The sequence below is a fragment of the Sus scrofa genome, chromosome 7, assembly GCF_054392235.1.
Source record: "Sus scrofa isolate SSC_HxYL_T2T_F1_AM1 chromosome 7, Sscrofa_HxYL_maternal_Yorkshire_Landrace_v2.0, whole genome shotgun sequence".
In the NCBI taxonomy this organism is placed as follows: Eukaryota; Metazoa; Chordata; class Mammalia; order Artiodactyla; family Suidae; genus Sus; species Sus scrofa.
The window spans coordinates 72,313,398-72,333,354 of NC_139389.1; the positions used below are offsets into that span (position 1 = coordinate 72,313,398).

The window sequence follows — 19,957 nt, forward strand, 5'->3', positions numbered from 1 at the left end:
AAATTTTAGATATTAAAAATAGCTTTTGGCATTTGACTATATATGTATTACATATATACAATATGTCTCAACAAAGAGAATATATACAAATAATTATGTATAATTTCTTGAGACAAAAATATATTTTCCTTTCTGCATAAATACACATATATCCTTTTTTTTAATTTTAAGTAAGTTGGGGATAATGCTATATGAGTAGGTTTGATATCTTTTTCTATACCTAATTAATAATTCCTATTTATTTAAATATTTGTCTATTACTTTATTTTAATGGCTATATGATATTTCACTATCTAGGGATATTAACATTATTTAATCAGTATACTACCTTTAGTCATGTGGACTATTTCCAAAACTAATTATGAACAGACACCAGCTCAAAACAAAATTATCTGCATGTATACAAGATTATTTTCTTTTTCTTTTTCTTCTTTTTTTTTTTTAGGTCCACACCTGTGGCATATGAAAGTTTCCAGGCTAGGGGTCAAATTGGAGATGCAGCTGCTGGCCTATGCCACAGCCACAGCAATGCCATATCCAAGCTGCATCTGCAACCTACACCACAGCTCATGGCAATGCCTGATCCTTAACCCACTGAATGAGTCTGGGGATCAAACCCATATCCTCATGGATACTAGTTGGGTTCTTAACTCACTGAGCCACAATGGGAACTCCCAAGATTATTTTCTTAAGGTATATCCCTAAAAGTAGAATTACTGGGGTCAAAGGAGAACAGTTACATTTTTATGCTTTTAATGTAATTTTGAAATGGTCTTCCAAAACCACTGTAATATTTTGTACTCCTGCTAACACCCTAAGAAAATATACATTTTCCTGAAAGTGGAATGTGTTTGGGAGAAGCCAAAATACTATCCTCATTGACCCTGTATCTCCTCAACTATTCACATTTAGATAGTGTCTTTGCAAGAAGCTAATAAGAAAGAAACAAAATGAGGGTGTTGAAAAGGATGAGCAGTGGTACCAAGGGTCCTGGCAAGGACACTCCCTACCACTAAGCAGTCTAGGCTGGGGCAGGTCTGGGAAAGGGAGGGTATCAGAACTTACCACAGAGTGTGGATGTCTCAAGGTTTCACAGGTCTGAAGTATCGGCAAGTCAGGCTAGAGGGTGGTGAAAGATCCCAAGTTAAGTGTATCATGGCCAAAATGGAGTCACTACATTGAATGAAAAATGATATCCAAAACACCCTTTCCATCCTCTGCTCCCTCAAATTAAAAATATAGGATATTCTACAGAGAAGAAAAAATTAAGAGTTACCTCAGACTTCAGCTCTTCAAAGTAAATGCCAAAATTATAGAGTGAGAAGGGACAAGGTGTATGGTTCAAGGAGGTTATATCAGCGAAAACCAGATTGCTGTTCATACGTGAAACTGGTAGAAAGTGAGCATGTATGATGCTATAGTATAATGCATAATAGTAATACCTCCCAAATTATATGAGCATTTCACTTTATATTATATGCCTAGAATCATCTTTATCCATGAGAAATTCCAATACAAACTCCACCAATGATTCCTATTAAACAAAGAAAGATTTTTTTAAATAAAATTATAAAATTCTAATTTTAAAAAGTCTATTGAGGAACCAAGCCAGACATGATACCTAACAGCTGGAGATATGAATGTGATTCACCAGTCCTGGAGGCCACTGGAGGAGCTGAAGCTGGATTCTTTGGATGCTCAGTCTAGTTCTCCTTATAAATTGAAGCTTCTTGGGAGGGATTTCGGTTGAGCCCCCAAACACTGGATCCAGGCTTCTGAGCCTTCCTTTGGCTGGCAGGAGTCCTTTGCTACCAGAAGATTTTATAGCTTCCAGTGAGGCTGATGTAGCCAGTTAGCATAGTAGGCACAGTGCCTTGGGCCTACAATACTTCAAGGCTGCAAAAATGTTCATTTTTTTTAATTAGAAAAAATAGCTAAATATAGTAATAAACCCAAGTGGGTCTGCATTCATATTTGTACCCATGCAGTTATAACATTTAAAAAAAATTTTTTTTTTTTTTGGCCAGTATGCAAAAGTTCCTGGGCAAGGAATCAAACCTGAGCCGCAGCAGTGATAATACTGAATCCTTAACTGCTAGGCCACCAGGGAATTCCGAATGCTATTTTTTTTTTATTTTTAATGAAGGAAGCTGCTCACAAAAGTGAAAGTGTATAAGGCCTGTGACAGTCATAGCAGAGCTGGAGAAACAAGCCCTGGTCAGCCTGGCAAAAGCTGCCTGGCCTGGCTCCCGACCTCAGGAATTCTCCTCTTTCCTGGGTTGACAGTTGCAATGTCAGCCCCACTCCTATTTTAAAGACTAATTCGTCTTCCAGCCACAGGAAGGGCTGGGCCTTGAGAAGAGACTCTAGGGAGGAGGAACCTGAGGATACGGAAAACTCAGACCTCAACTATCCTGTGACGTATCACGCTCCAACTGGATGCCCAAGTCTTTAAACAGGAGGTGGCGCTGCTATAAAGCGTTGGTATTGACAGCAAGTATGAGGTCCTGGGATTCTGTAGAACTTCATAGAGTGTATACTTGACTAACATTAGATGGCAGGCAGGCTGGCTGACTGTATGTATATATCAATGGACAGGTGGATGGATGGATGGATGGATGGATGGATAGATGGATGGATGGATGGACGGACAGGTGGGAATGCTAAGGATTTAGATGCCTGAACTCTTAAAGACCTAGGACAGGGGTCAGCAAAAATTTCCTGAGTCACAGAGTAAGCATTTTAGGCTTTATTTTTCATATGGTCTCTGTTGCAATCACTGAACTCTGCTGTTGTAGCATGAAAGCAACCATAAACAATATGTAAATATGTAAATGAATGGATGTGGCTCTATTTCAATGAACACTGAAATTTGAATTTCATGTAATTTCCACTTGTCACAGAATATGACTCTTGATTTTTTTTCAACTATTTAAAAATTAAAAAAAAAATTCTTAGTTAACAGGCCATACAAAAACAAGCAGTGGGCCAAGAGTGGCTGTAGTCTGTGGACCTTTGACCTGACATATAGAACAAGGCTGGCCATCGAAGACCTGCTCCAAATAAAAAGGCCACAGTTGCTACTAAAGAAACAGTCATTGGAATTGCCCTGTCCATCCCTCTAACAGGGCTTTGGAATGTCATTCAAACCTGCCTAGGCCACTGAATTAACTTTGAAGTTCTCTTCATTACCAAGGTTACAACTTTCGTTCATCATTCTACAGAGATTCCCAGCCTTTACACTAAGATTCTGGGCTTTATTATTCTAAGAATCCTGACCCAATCAGAACAAATGGATTTGATATTCTGCCATCATTTCAAATTCAACTTGTTTAAAATGAAACCCATTACCTTTTCTTCAATGTGAGTGCACCATATTTTCTAAGCTACCCAAGTTCAAAGCCTTGGACACCTATGAATCTTCCTTTTTCACACCCCAGATCTGGTTTTCCATCCAAACTACAAATTTGACCACTCCTTACCCCAGGACGAAGGCAGGATCAGGAGGAAAGAGAACAGCTGTAGGTTCTAGGTCTGATTCTACCATGAACTTGAGATCCCACTGAGTTCAGGCTCACTTTAAAGATGCTTTAGGAATGCAGAGAAGGGCTACATCCTTGTGAACTAGGAGTGTTTAGGAAATTTGATATGCACTTGCATGGACCTTGAAGAAATGGTAGACCCTGAGTTGGTAGCTCCTGAATGGCATACATCTACAGATGGTCAGCTTTCTAATTCTCTTATTTATTGTTCTTGCTTGTCTTCCTTGGTCAATACCTAGTCTTCCTATGTTAGATCTTGACATTTTCTATGTAGTCTAAGAAAAAAGCACTTTAAAAATGAAACTCTTTAGCACCAGTTATTCACTAAATACTAGAAGTGAAGAACATCTCCTTTTCATTGAAAAGGGACATACGGTTCTCTGGATATTGTAGCCTGTCTGAAATGAAGAACGGGCTGGCAGCAAAAAGAGGTAATTTAGCCAGAATTCCTGTGCTCTGTACTTGAGCTATAAACAGGGTCTTCAGAAGGGCCTTGTGCACTTTTAAACTTTAATAACTCATGTTGTGCGTGTTAAAGAAACAATCTGTAAACGGTACTCAAAAGTAAATGTATTAAAGTTTAGGACAACTATATTACACAATTGCACCCAATATGTCCTCATTTCAGATCCTGTGACAAATGAAATATGGCCAGCAGAGTTGAAGTTCATGACAGCTCTAAGGAGAAAATTGAATTTGCTTTTAAATTCCATTTACAGTTTACTATCATGTCTACCTCATGTGCTTTTGAAGTTAAAAGTTTAATAATGGCACCGAGACTTTATAAAGATCCTGTACTTGAATTCAGTGATAAGTATAGATAGAACATCACACCATCTCTGAGCAAAGATAATATACCTGCTTACTTTGGTGGCTTTTAAAACCGCTTCAGAAATAGAAAGTATGGTGAGTCTCCACAGTTGGTACAACTCAGTAAATAAGAATAAAACGGAATATCTGAAACCAGAGTCTAGTTCCAAGTTTGCCAATAGCTTGGCTCAGTGATTCAGGAAAAGCAGCTCTCTCCTCTGTTCTTCAAGGTTTTTTTTTTTTTTTCATCCTTTGCTAAAAAGAGAATTACATGGGTCACCAATTCATGGTCATGCAGTTTTTATATACGTGTGTGCGTGTACATAAGGAAAGGAGGTTCCCTTTATATTTTCCTAGTGAAAAGACTATTCCAGTGTATCACAAGAGAGGACAAAACAACACAAAAGCGCAAAACAGATGGAGTTTACAGTTACTATTTTCTGCTTGTTCCCCAAACCAGAGGTTGCAAAATCAAAGCCCACAAGTCTACGAAAAAAATCCGGGCGTGTGCTTTTGAGAGGGTGACCAGGAATGAGATTTCTCCTCAAGTTCTTGCTGAATACATAGAGCTGAGAGCTGGGACAGAGTTACACAATTTGCAGATTGCTTTGGCTGGTCTCTGTGTGCTTTGCAAAGTGATTCATTTCCTGTATTTGGTCAAGATAGAGAAAACTTGGGCACACACAAATTTGATGTGGTTTTGGATTGGAATAGTTTATTGGATAAGTAGGTCAGATTTCATGATACGAATGGAGAGTATTTTAACACTTAAGATGAAGGCCAGCCAGAAAAAATGGTGTAATCCAAGGGTGACTGTATTCCTAGCCTCCCCTTTCAGAAATTTTTTTCCCTCCTTGGTGCTTTCCTGCTTCCCTGGAGGGGCCACAAGGGTTGTTCTGCTCCATCACAACCTGCTTTATAAGGGAATCTGATAAACATCTTCACACTGAGTTGGAAGTTGCTATTAACTCCCCCAGGGGTATTGCATTTTAACAGGAGCCAAGTTCACGGAATCAACCTCTAATTGAACAATTTCAGGCAGCGCTAGAGTTGGAGGACTATTTAGGGCAAGTGAATGCACAGAGGCAGGGTGGCTTCTGAGCGCCCTGAGATTCTGGAGCAGGCAGTTCTCTGCCCAGTCACCTCTGCTGTCAGCCCGGGGCCCTACCTGAAGTCAGCCAAGAGTTGCATGCAGAGTTTTCAAGACAATCTGGAAATGCATATTTGAGGGTGACTCGATGGGCTTCCATATTTGAAAAAAATGGGATGACAATGCCCCCATGGAGGTTTTTCTTGGCAGTGCTTAGTGAAGGCTGTGGCATAAAAGGCTGGGGAAGGAGTTCCCGTTGTGGCGCAGTGGTTAACGAATCCGACTAGGAAATAGTCGGAAATAGCAAAAAAAAAAAAAAAAAAAAAAAAAAAGGCTGGGGAAAACAGTTAGTACTTAAATCACTGTTGACCGAAGAACAGGCAGTGGGTTTGACCTCTTAGTTCAAACACTGAAACATAACGGATGCTTGGCTCAGTAAAGACAGGATTGAATGCCACTTAAGAAAACTTAAACACAGAAGTATTCTATATTGGGCTTTTTTCTTGTTTAGATATGAAAAATGCACTATATTCACTTATTCGTTAGAAAATTGCTGATAGAGAATTTAGCCTCCAACATGCACTGTTCTTGGCTTCGGGCAAGACAGATCGTCAGCTGGAACCTACTGGTACAACTTCCTGACGATCCTGGGCTCTGACCGGCAGGGACTTGCTGTGCCATTCCAGCTGTGGCACACTTTGAAAATCATCCTTCATACTGAACATATAAAGGTAAACAAGACAAACACGGTCCTTTCCTCATGGAAAATACAGGCAGGCTTAGTGGTAACGGGAGAGGGCTCTCGGATGCTTTCTTTTTCTCATTGCAACTCATTTTTCTTATTTCAACATTGAAGGTATGAATTGGAAAAAGTTTTGTTTGCTAGTCCCGGCTTTTAAAGATTTTGTTGAAGGTTCCACAAACTTTGGTGTAGAATCTCTTTTCAATGTACAGATTTTGGCCTCCTGAAATATGCTGTGGCCTCCCATTCTGGTTTTTCACTAGGGAAATGTTGCCCAAAATGTTATATTAGTTATCATGTTGTTATTTGGTTTGGGGTAATGCATTTGCACACTCACTCTAAACTCTCTTGCTTGGCCAATCTTGGGTGTAATTGCCCCTCTTTATGAATAGGACAGGAAGCCGGAGTGTCTCAGACCAAAAAAAAAAAAAAAAAAAAAGAAAGAAAGAAAAAAAAGGCCCCATTTAAACAGAGCATCAATCAAAAGTGCAAAAGCCAAAGCTCTTTCCTTCCAGTTCTCCACCGTCATTAAGGAAAAACAGAACATCTAATGCATCATCTTGGATGCATGTGGTCTTGCCCTCACAGCAAAAAGCTTTCAGAATGCTCAGGGCAGCATTTACAGCATCCAGACAAATGTTAAGCTTTAAATAAGTTCAAGGTGCTAATTACTACTCTTTTGGTTTGTTTCTTACATCTGCGAGTAAATCCGGAGGATTTTTTTTTTTTTTTTTTTTTTTTTGCTATTTCTTGGGCCGCTCCTGCGGCATATGGAGGTTCCCAGGTTAGGGGTCTAATCAGAGCCTTAGCCACCAGTCTACGCCAGAGCCACAGCAACGCAGGATCTGAGCCACGTCTGCAACCTACACCACAGCTCACGGCAACGCCGGATCGTTAACCCACTGAGCAAGGGCAGGGACTGAACCTGCAACCTTATGGTTCCTAGTCGGATTCGTTAACCACTGCGCCACGACGGGAACTCCGGATTTTTATATTTGAGTGGGAATGTGTTTGAGCAATGCTCAGGAAATGCAGATCTCATCCAGGCTCCCCCAGCAGCACTGGTATCACACATTCTAACTCTTCCACCTAATTTTTCTGAACTTCAGTTTCTTTGTCTACAAAAATGAATCAATAAATACAGACAGAAAAACAGAGACCACCATTTCATCCATTTTCCTATTGATGAATACCTGGGCTGAGTTCAGTTTTTGACTACTATGAATAAATCTGCTATAACCATTGTTATGCAAGTTATTTTGTGAATATAAATTTTTATTTCTCTTGAGTAAATACCTAAGAGTGGAAGTTCTTAATATAGAATGGGGATGTATTCAGCTTATAAGAAACTGTCAAACTTTGTCCCAACTGGTTACCATTTTACATTCCTAATAGCAACATATAAGAGTTCCAATTGTTCTACACCCTTGTCAGCATTTAATATTGTAGTCTTTTCTTTTTTTTTTAATTATAGACATACTGGTAAGTAAAGGGTGGTATTTCCTCATGATTTTAATTTTAATTTGCATTGCTCTGATCACTTAGGATAATGAGCACTTTTTTCATAAGCTTCTTGGCCACTCATATTATTCTTTTTGTGAAGTGTCTTCTAAAATCTTTTGCCCATTTTTAATTGTATTGTTTATCTTTTTATTGTGAAATTTAGTAGGAGTTCTTTGTATGTCTTAGTCATCAGTCTTTTGTCAAACATGCATTTTGTGAATTTTTTTTCTGGTGTCTGGCTTCATTTTTTTTTTTTTTTTTCCCACTGTACAGCAAGGGGGTCAGGTTACCCTTAGATGTATACATTGCAGTTACAATCTTTTCCCCCACCCTTTCTTCTGTTGCGACATGAGTATCTAGACATAGTTCTCAATGCTATTCAGCAGGATCTCCTTGTAAATCTATTCTAGGTTGTGTCTGATAAGCCCAAGCTCCCGATCCCTCCCACTCCCTCCCCTCCCATCAGGCAACCACAAGTCTCTTCTCCAAGTCCATGATTTTCTTTTCTGAAGAGATGTTCATTTGTGCTGGATATTAGATTCCAGTTATAAGTGATATCATATGGTATTTGTCTTTGTCTTTCTGGCTCATTTCACTCAGTATGAGATTCTCTAGTTCCATCCATGTTGCTGCAAATGGCATGATGTCATCCTTTTTTATGGCTGAGTAATATTCCATTGTGTATATATACCACATCTTCCGAATCCAGTCATCTGTCGATGGACATTTGGGTTGTTTCCATGTCCTGGCTATTGTGAATAGTGCTGCAATGAACATGCGGGTGCATGTGTCTCAAAATTTTAAGTAGAGTTTTGTCCGGATAGATGCCCAAGAGTGGGATTGCGGGGTCATATGGAAGTTCTCTGTATAGATTTCTAAGGTATCTCCAAACTGTTCTCCATAGTGGCTGTACCAGTTTACATTCCCACCAACAGTGCAGGAGGGTTCCCTTTTCTCCACAACCCCTCCAGTACTTGTTCTTTGTGGATTTATTAATGATGGCCATTCTGACTGGTGTGAGGTGGTATCTCATGGTAGTTTTGATTTGCATTTCTCTTATAATCAGCGATGTTGAGCATTTTTTCATGTGCTTGTTGGCCATCTGTATATCTACCTTGGAGAACAGTCTATTCAGGTTGTTTGCCCATTTTTCCATTGGGTGATTGGCTTTTTTGCTGCTGAGTTGTACAAGTTGCTTATATGTTCTAGAGATTAAGTCCTTGTCCATTGCATCATTTCAAACTATTTTCTCCCATTCTGTAAATTGTCTTTTTGTTTTCTTTCTGGTTTCCTTTGCTGTGTAAAAGCTTGTCAGTTTGATGAGGTCCCATGGGTTTATTTTTGCTCTTATTTCTATTGCCTTGGGAGACTGACCTGAGAAAATATTCATGAGGTTGATGTCAGAGAGTGTTTTGCCTGTGTTCTCTTCTAGAAGTTTGATGGTGTCTTGTCTTATATTTAAGTCTTTCAGCCATTTTGAGTTTATTTTTGTGCATGGTGTGAGGGTGTGTTCTAGTTTCATTGCTTTGCATGCAGCTGTCCAGGTTGCCCAGCAATGCTTGCTGAATAGACTGTCTTTTTCCCATTTTATGTTCTTGCCTCCCTTGTCAAAGATTAATTGACCATAGGTGTCAGGGTTTATTTCCGGATTCTCTGTTCTGTTCCATTGGTCTGTCTGTCTCTTTTGATACCAGTACCACACTGTTTTGATGACTGTGGCTTTGTAATATTTCTTGAAGTCTGGGAGAGTTATGCCTCCTGCTTGGTTTTTGTTTCTCAGGATTGCTTTGGCGATTCTGGGTCTTTTGTGGTTCCATATAAATGTTTGGATTGTTTGTTCTAGTTCTGTGAAAAATGTCATGGGTAATCTGATAGGGATTGCATTGAATCTGTAGATTGCTTCGAGTAGTATGGCCATTTTTACAATATTGATTTTCCCATTCCAGGAACATGGAATATCTTTCCATTTCTTTACATCTTCTTTGATTTCTTTAATTAAAGTTTTATAGTTCTCGGCATACAGGTCCTTTACCTCTTTGGTCAGGTGTATTCTGAGGTATTTGATTTTGTGAGGTGCAATTTTAAAAGGTACTGTATTTTTGTATTCCTTTTCTAATGTTTCATTGCTGGTATACAGAAATGCAACTGACTTCTGAATGTTAATCTTATATCCTGCCACTTTGCTGAATTTATTAATCATTCAAGGAGTTTTGGGGTTGAGTCCTTATGGTTTTCTATGTATAGTATCATGTCATCTGCATACAGTGACAGCTTTACCTCTTCTCTTCCTATATGGATGCCTTTTATTTCTTTTGTTTGTCTAATTGCTGTGGCTAGGACTTCCAAAACGATGTTGAAGAGCAGTGGTGAGAGTGGGCATCCCTGTCTTGTTCCAGATTTGAGTGAGAAGGCTTTTAGTTTTTCCCCATTGAGTATTATATTTGCTGTGGGTTTATCATAAATGGCTTTGATTATATTCAGGAATTTTCCCTCTATACCCACTTTGGCGAGGGTCTTGATCATGAATGGATGTTGAACTTTGTCAAATGCTTTTTCTGCGTCTATTGAGATGATCATATGATTTTTGACCTTTTTTTTGTTAATGTGGTGTATGATGCTGATTGATTTGCGTATATTGAACCATCCTTGTGAACCTGGGATGAACCCAACCTGGTCATGGTGTATAATTTTTTTGATATGTTGTTGGATTCGGTTGGCTAAGATTTTGTTGAGAATTTTTGCATCTATATTCATCAATGATATTGGGCGATAGTTTTCTTTTTTGGTGGTATCTCTGTCTGGTTCATTTTCTTAGTGGAGTTGAAAACACAATTACTTAATAGTTGCAAAACATTCAATTCTATGACTTTGTATAATTCATTGCACCCTTGCTCTACTGTTGGATACTTTTGTTTATAAATAACATTAACCCTCTGTTACATTTGTTAAAACCCTTTTTCTATAGTTTGCCAACTGTTTCCATTTTTTTAAGATTTTTGAACTCTAAAAATGCTCATGAGCAGAGGCTTTGCATTTAGATAAGTGTAAACCCAATAAATTAGCTATAGACTGGAGCAAACTAACTCCTCTGAACCTCAATTTCCTCATCTTCATGAGATTGTTCTAAAGATAAAATGAGTTATAGAATTACAGTGCTTGACATAATGTCCAGAATATGTAGGCACTTATGCACTTAATAAATGTCATGTTATCTTTATAGTGATTTCCATTCGCTTTTACATTTTTTTTTTTTTATGGCCGTACCCGAGGCATATGGAAGTTCCCAGACCAGGGATCAAATCTGAGCCACAGCTGCAGCCCACACCACAGTTGCTGCAACACCCAATCCTTAACCCATTGCACCACAGCTGGACCTCCTGCTTTTACATTTTCAATGTTTTTGTTTTGATTGTTTATTTTACCAATTCCAAGATCAATGAAATACTTATATATCTTTTTCTAGTTTTTGGCTTCCTTAAAAAATTCAACTTATCAACCATTTCATATAATACTCCAAATTATTGTTTTTTAATTACTGTTTATGTCTTCACTTCCACATCATAGCTCATTTCATGAATTATTATTGGGGCTACAAGTCATCTGAAGGCTTGTCTGGACTGAAGAATCTGCTTTCAGGATGACTCTCAATGAATCTGTGGACATATTGAAAACCATAAAAAATGATGGACGGTGTTGGAGTCCCCATTATAGCTCAGCAGAAATGAATCTGACTAGTATCCATGAGGATGCGGGTTCAATCCCTGGCCTCACTCAGTGGGTTAAGGATCCAGTGTTGCTGTGAGCTGTGGTGTAGGTCGCAGATGTGGCTCAGATCCCACGTAGCTGTGGCTTTGGTGTAGGCCAGAGGCTACAGCTCTGATTAAACACCTAGCCTGGGAATCTCCATATGCCATGTGTGTGGCCCTAGAAAGATAAAAATAAAATGGTGGACAGTGTTAATAATAAACATCTTTCTGACTCCTATCTTTTATGAAAATACTTCTAGAATTGTCAGGTCCCTTAGTGTGGCAGAGACATTCTTTAATCATGCTAAATACAAAATTTTCAATTTCTATGTTTTTAATAATTTCAGTAATTTTGGAATAATAATTTTATCAGTTTCTTTTTTGACACAATCATATTATTTTCTTCTTTAACCTGCACATGTGACAAACAGTACTGATCAATTTCCTAATGTTAGACCATTCATGTATTCTTAAAATAAATAGTACCAGATTAAACAATTCTTAAATATACTGCTGGCTTTGATTTGCTGGGATTTTAGTCAGGATATTTGTTTGGATACTTATATGTGAATCCATTCTCTAATGTAGGGTCACTTATTTTGTTTTACATACACATCTTTTAAGCAGCATATAATTAAAATGTGGTATTTGTCACATTATCGGCATGATATATTCTTTAGCTATTAGTACTTTCTGTGGCTTTAGGCCCAAATTTATGATAGAAATTGTTTTTTGAAGTATTTCTCTTTCCAAAAATCTTATGTATTTTATTCATTTCCAGAATCACATTTTCATGGATCATTTAAACTTAACTGTTTAATTGGTTCAGGTATTTACTGTTAGTCCATTCATGGTACAATTCTCCCAGATTCTTTTCCCATATAGGTTATCACAAAATATTGAGTATAGTTCCCTGTGCTACACAGTAGGTCCTTGTTGGTTATCTACGTTATATACAGTTTTTAAGCTATTTTTGATTCATGCTTTGTCAGTTGTGGTTAATTTTCAAGCACTCTTTTCCAAAAGGATGAATCAAGTCTAGACATTGCCCAGCAGCATAGCAAGGAGTCCCTGGGTTAAAGAGCTCCAAAGGGCCATAGCATGGTGGGGCCTTCATCTTACCAATGGGTAACAAGTGTCAGGTAAGGTTTGCAGGGTATGCAAATCAGGCAGGTTCTAAATGGTTAAATTTTTGCTTGTTTGAACTATCTTTAAAATAATTGGAGGGCTTTAGGCTAAGTGAAATAAGTCAGACAGAAAAAGAAAAATACTGTATATAATCACTTAAATGTAGAATCTAAGAAATACAAAAAACTAGTGAATGTAACAAAAAAGAAGCAGACACATATATGGAGAACAGATAAGTGGTTGTCAGTGTGGAGGGGCAATATCGGGGTAGGGAACTAATAGGTACAAACTATTAGGTATAAAATAAGCTACAAGGATGTAATGTATAGCATGGGGAATATGGCTAATATTTTATAATAATAAATGGCATGTAACCTTTAAAAATTTCTGAATCACTATATTGTATGCCAGTAACTTACATATTTACTATACTTCAATTAAAAAACAAAAAATAAAATAAGGATTGTAAAAATCCGAGTTTGGTGACAGCAGGCTTTTGAGCTAACAGGTCAAAATTCTGAAATAAACAGCCTCTGGGTCAATATACAGAGGCTATCTTTGGCTCAGGTACATAACTTTTTTAGTAATTTTGCTGAAGTAATTTTGGAAAGTCTATGTCCTTTGTCATGTATGGCCACTAAAGTCTCTGCTCAGTTGCTTAATGGTCAAGCCAATGACTGGTTAGAGGTTTCCTTAAGGGTCTGGAAGAAATAAATCTCCAGCTTTTGCTTTATTCACATTCTCCTGGGCTTTGTTATTCAATATGGTATTTTTTCTTCTACTTCATTGTCAACTCCTGTCTCCTCTGGTGATTACTCTTCATCTCTCCAACCTCTAAACACACCAGAGTGAGGGGGCTCAGTCCTTGGATTCCTTCTCTATCCACACTTACTATATTAGTGATATCCACTTTTTAGAATGTCTTTAGGAAGAATATACAATTTTTTCATATATATCTATTTTTTTAAGATTCTTTTTCCTTATAGGTTATCACAAAATATTGAGTATAGTTTCCCTGTGCTATACAGTAGCTCCTTGTTGGTTATCTACTTTATATGCAGTAGTGTGTATATGTTAATCCCAAACTCCTGATTTATACCTCCCCCCTTTCCCTTTGTTAACCATAAGTTTGTTTTCTATGTCTGTTGGTCTATTTCTGTTTTGTATGTAAGTTCATTTGTATCATTTTCAAGATACCACATATAAGCGATGTCATATGATGTTTGTCTTTCTCTTACTTCACTTAGTATGATAATCTCTAGGTCCATCCATATTGCTACAAATGGCATTATTTTATTCTTTTTCATGGATGAGTAATATTCCAGTGTCTCTGTGTGTGTGTGTGTGTGTGTGTACCATATATTTTTAATCCAATCATCTATTGATGGGCATTTAGGTTGCTAGGAATTTAAGTTAGTGACCTCCACTTTAATGGCTTTAAGTACCATCTGTATACTGACAACTTCTCAACTTGTGTCTCCAGCCTAGACTTCTCCCCTCAGCTTGAAACTTGTATATCCAATTGCTTACCTGATACATCCATCTGGATAACTAATAAGCAACTCACATTTAACATATATGTTTAAAACAAAATTCTAGATCTCTCCCCTTACCCTCACCTAGTTTTCCCCATTTCAGAGAATGCCAACTCTGTCCTTCAAAAATTTGGCATCATCCTTGACTCCTCTCTTTCTCTTGTATCACAGTCAATCTGTTAGCAACCATGTTGGCTCTACCTTCAGGATATATTCAGAATCCTGTCAGTTTTCACTACCTCCATTGCTGCCTCTGCAGTCCAAGCCACCAGTATTTTTTGTCTTGACTATTTCCATAGCCTCATACCTAATCTCCCTGCCTCTGCCCTCACTTTCTCCCTCCAAAATCTATTCTCAATGAAACAGTTCAAGTGATCCTTTAAAAATCCTATCAAGTCACCCTTCTGTCCCAAACCTTTCAATAGTTTTCCATCTTTCTCAGTAAAAGTCAAAATTCTTTGGTCTGCATGGTCTGCTACTTCATTACACTACTAACTTCATTTCCCAGCTCCCCCTTTCCACACTGTGTTCCAGCCACACCTGCCTCCTGGATGATCCTGGGACACCCCAGGCATGCTTGAAATTTTGCTGTTTCCTCTGCCTGGAACTCTGGCCCCAGATATCATCATGGTTATTTCAGTTCTTTACCTATATCACCTTATCAGTGAGGCTTTCCCTGGCCATTTTATTAGATGTGACCTTTCTCTTTCCTTTCCAGGTATCCTTTATCTTTCTTTTCTTTATTTTTCTTTGTTGCTCTTGACACCATCTAAACTATTACAATTTTATGTGTTTATTTTCAGTCTCTACAATCTGAAATGTAAGCTCCAGGAGAGCAAGGATCTCTTTCGTTAACTGCCTTAACTATACTGTCTAAACAGTCCTATGTAAATACCACAGGGTACTTAATAAATATCTGTTTTAAAACTGGCTTTAAAAACACATGTCTGTCTTTCAGCCATTTTGAGTTTATTTTTGTGCATGGTGTGAGGGTGTGTTCTAGTTTCATTGCTTTGCATGCAGCTGTCCAGGTTTCCCAGCAATGCTTGCTGAATAGACTTTCTTTTTCCCATTTTATGTTCTTGCCTCCCTTGTCAAAGATTAATTGACCATAGGTGTCAGGGTTTATTTCCAGGTTCTCTATTCTGTTCCATTGGTCTGTCTGTCTCTTTTGATACCAGTACCACACTGTTTTGATGACTGTGGCTTTGTAATATTTCTTGAAGTCTGGGAGAGTTATGCCTCCTGCTTGGTTTTTGTTTCTCAGGATTGCTTTGGCGATTCTGGGTCTTTTGTGGTTCCATATAAATGTTTGGATTGTTTGTTCTAGTTCTGTGAAAAATGTCATGGGTAATCTGATAGGGATTGCATTGAATCTGTAGATTGCTTTGAGTAGTATGGCCATTTTTACAATATTGATTTTCCCATTCCAGGAACATGGAATATCTTTCCATTTCTTTACATCTTCTTTGATTTCTTTGATTAAAGTTTTATAGTTCTCGGCATACAGGTCCTTTACCTCTTTGGTCAGGTGTATTCCGAGGTATTTGATTTTGTGAGGTGCAATTTTAAAAGGTATTGTATTTTTGTATTCCTTTTCTAATATTTCATTGCTGGTATACAGAAATGCGACTGACTTCTGAATGTTAATCTTATATCCTGCTACTTTGCTGAATTTATTAATCAATTCAAGTAGTTTTTAGGTTGAGTCCTTAGGGTTTTCTAGGTATAGTATCATGTCATCTGCATACAGTGACAGCTTTACCTCTTCTCTTCCTATATGGATGCCTTTTATTTCTTTTGTTTGCCTAAATATAAGACAGGACACCATCAAACTCCTAGAAGAAAACATAGGCAAAACACTCTCTGACATCAACATCATGAATATTTTCTCAGGTCAGTCTCCCAAAGCAATAGAAATTAGAGCAAAAATAAACCCATGGGACCTCATCAAACTGAAAAGCTTTTGCACAGCAAAGGAAACCCAAAAGAAAACAAAAAGACAACTTACAGAATGAGAGAAAATAGTTTCAAATGATGCAATGGACAAGGGCTTAATCTCTAGAATATATAAGCAATTTATGCAACTCAACAGCCAAAAACCAATCAATCAATGGAAAAATGGGCAAAAGACCTGAATAGACTGTTCTCCAAGGAAGATATACAGATGGCCAGCAAACGCATGAGAAAATGCTCAACATTGCTGATTATAAGAGAAATGCAAATCAAAACTACCATGAGATACCACCTCACACCAGTCAGAATGGCCATCATTAATAAATCCACAAAGAACAAGTACTGGAGGGGTTGTGGAGAAAAGGGAACCCTCCTGCACTGTTGGTGGGAATGTAAACTGGTACAGCCACTGTGGAGAACAGTTTGGAGATACCTTAGAAATCTATACAGAGAACTTCCATATGACCCCGCAATCCCACTCTTGGGCATCTATCCGGACAAAACTCTACTTAAAATTTTGAGACACATGCACCCGCATGTTCATTGCAGCACTATTCACAATAGCCAGGACATGGAAACAACCCAAATGTCCATCGACAGATGACTGGATTCGGAAGATGTGGTATATATACACAATGGAATATTACTCAGCCATAAAAAAGGATGACATCATGCCATTTGCAGCAACATGGATGGAACTAGAGAATCTCATACTGAGTGAAATGAGCCAGAAAGACAAAGACAAATACCATATGATATCACTTATAACTGGAATCTAATATCCAGCACAAATGAACATCTCTTCAGAAAAGAAAATCATGGACTTGGAGAAGAGACTTGTGGCTGCCTGTGGGAAGGATCGGGAGCTTGGGCTTATCAGACACAACCTAGAATAGATTTACAAGGAGATCCTGCTGAGTAGCATTGAGAACTATGTCTAGGTACTCATGTTGCAACAGAACAAAGGGTGGGAAAAAAAATGTAATGTATATAACTTGATCCCCTTGGTGTAGAGCAGGAAAATAAAAAAATAAATAAATAAAAACACATGTCTGGAATAAACTTGGATTTTAGAAAATAAAACCTCCTATCTCACCCTAATCTGTGTCAATCAGTTCCCTTTTTCTTCAGCTTGCCAGGCAACATAACCTATTTAAAATGTGCAGGTTTAATTTAAGCCACAAGCAGGTGTCCAGCCTCTGTACTGTACTGTCACAGGAATGTACTTAGATAACTTTAAGACAGCATTATTTTGTTTATAGTTTTATATGTGTATGTGTGTGTGTGTGTATAAAATATCATTCCTTTAAGTTCTCTGGCAATAATTTCCTACTTTTTGAATAACACATTAAAGTATTTTTGAAAGATAAACTAATAAACACTTATTTTAGAAAATTTTGAAAATCAAAGAAAATACAACAAAAAAAATCACTCAGTCTTGCTATGCAAGTACAATCATTATGAACATCTTTTATTTCCTATAGTCTTTGTCTGCTCAAAGGACATTTTTTTTCACATAATCATACCAATTCCTACATTTTTCACTTGAATATATCACAGGTCCAAGTTTACATTTCCTAAGTACTGTAAGTAACTACAACAATTTTGAGAGACTTAAACTCTAGACTGGCAAATATTCAGTTAACCATTTTTTAAAATTTTGTTTTGTCTTCTGCCACACCTGTAGCACGCAGAAGTTCCCGGGCCAGGATCAAATCCAAGCGGCAGCCGCAACTTACGCCAAAACGCCAGATCCTTAACCTGCTTCACCACAGCGAAAACTCCTCAGTTAACCATTCTTTTGGAGGAAATCTATACTGAGCAAAGTGCTTTCCCAGAGACTCTCTCTCTAGAAGAGCTGCTTAAGCCAAATAATTACATTGAAATCTACCCTGGATGGTCTTGTAAAAGGGTACCTGGTTTCCCATTAAGTATCGTAATTGCATTAACTTCATGTTTCCAGGAGTTGGAGTGCTAAGGCTGATGGTTTTCCGTTCCTTACCCATATTTACCTATAACTATGACTTTGCAGGGATGGAGTCTGCCTCTTGAAGGTGACTTAAGCGGAGTCTGATCAGCTGTCATGAGTGGAATTACAGGTTGTCTTCAATGGGCCAGATGTTGTTAAAGTGATTTTGTCTGTTGAGTCTCTGGAAGGTTTGTGATCAGTTTAGTTAGTCCTTAAACATTAATAGCCTTTTTCTTGATTCTAATTAAGTGACTAGTACCTAAGCAAAATAGCCATTAAGAGCTATGGAAATGTAATTGCTCCACCAACTGGTCAGCCATAATATTTTATTACAGCAATAGAAATGAAAATATTATCGTTTTCCAATTGGAGAATTTATTAAAAGGTAATTACACATAAAAATAGGAGCAGGGTTTTAAAAGTAAGTGATTCTTTGAAACCTATAGTTGTGAAATCACTTGCTTTTCTTTCATGCTGATGAATATATTTTTTAAAACTTATTTTCCTTTGCAAGTTACATTCCAAATTCCAGTGTTTATTAAATCTATGTCCTTGTTCCTTGTGTGAGGTAATGACTGAGGGACATTTCCCAAGATTATTTAACATTAAAAGGGAACTCTTAATTAACCCCAGTGTATACCCAATTAATCTAAAAAGCAGAGCAAAACCCAAGGAACTGTTTAGATATGTTTCGCCTTCACAGACATGGCTCTTGGCAAATGTTCTTCATTCATAATTAAAAAGAAAGAATATTTCTGACACTCGTGTTTACCACTTTATTAATTTTTTTCTCAACCCTTTAAGTCAGTCACTAAGCTTCTTGTGTGGAAAGGAAATTGTCCATAAAGTGTTTGTTTCTTGGAGCTCATCCCAAGACAGCCCCAGCCTCAGCACAGTGACAATTTCCCATAAAGGATTGGCTGCTCAAAGATGGCTGGACTGGGAGGCAGGAGCCTGGGAGGCTGGCCTCTCCTTTGCCATAAGCCTCCTGTGTGGATCTGGGGGTCTATGGGACTTGTCTAGGCCTGAGTTTCCTTATCCATAACTCTAGGCCCTACTACAGACTACTGTACTTCCTATACAAAACAATCTGTGATTTCATCTTGTCTGTGAGTTGCAATTATGCTTTCAAATGAAAAAGCATTCAATTCTCCACGCAATGTGGAAGGTTTAGAGCTATGTAATGAGTATTGATTATTAAAGAATTTATGTGAAATGTCACAGTAATATGAGGAATGCATAGATTTATGTGTGTGTATGTGGTGGAATGCACAGCACACACACACACACACACACACACACACACACCCCTCATCCTGCTTCCCCCAACTCACTTCCCATGCTGCTAACAGTGAATTACAGTACCACTTTTTTGAAAGTTCTCTGAAGGAATTTCTTTAAATGTTCAAAGCCTAGCAACTAGAGGAACTTCGGAAAAGTCATCTATCTACATGCCTCCAGAAAGCATGGTGGTTAAACTACCTTGGAAAGATTTGTGTTATCAAGTGACAATTCATTCATTTGTCCATTCATGACATACTTAAGCACCTACTGTCCTCCAGCTTCTGTGTAAGGAATACCATCTTTAAAGAAAGGGGGAAGAGAGGAGAGTTCCCTAGGAAAAGGAGACAAGAATATGGCAAATTATTTTGGAGTTCATCAACTAAAATTTTGGTTTTTTACATAAAATGACCTGAAATGTTGACCCTGCCGAGAAAAAAAAATGAGTATGAGAGTATTTTCTTTTCTTTTTTGCAAATTTTTGGTTACAAGAGGGTATGGTGGTAAATCAGAAGTGGTGGTGGTATTTAAGGTACCTAGGATGCCATGATGATGTTTGTCTAGAAAATAGAAGGTGATAGAATGTCCCTTAAACATGAGACACTGAGTAAATTGCTATGTCTAGGAGTCAGATAGGAAAGAGTCACAAAAGAAG

At 37.9% G+C, this 19,957-nt stretch overlaps 1 long non-coding RNA gene across 2 annotated transcripts in view; it reads left to right on the plus strand.

Annotated features, from left to right (window-relative positions):
• The first annotated feature begins 5,979 nt into the window (after nucleotides 1–5,979).
• LOC146401661 (uncharacterized) overlaps nucleotides 5,980–19,957 on the plus strand; it is a 51,999-nt gene continuing 38,021 nt past the window's right edge. For both annotated transcript variants that reach the window (XR_014810649.1, XR_014810648.1), the window contains exon 1: nucleotides 5,980–6,173. This is a non-coding gene — a long non-coding RNA (uncharacterized LOC146401661). The remainder of the gene's footprint in view (nucleotides 6,174–19,957) is intronic.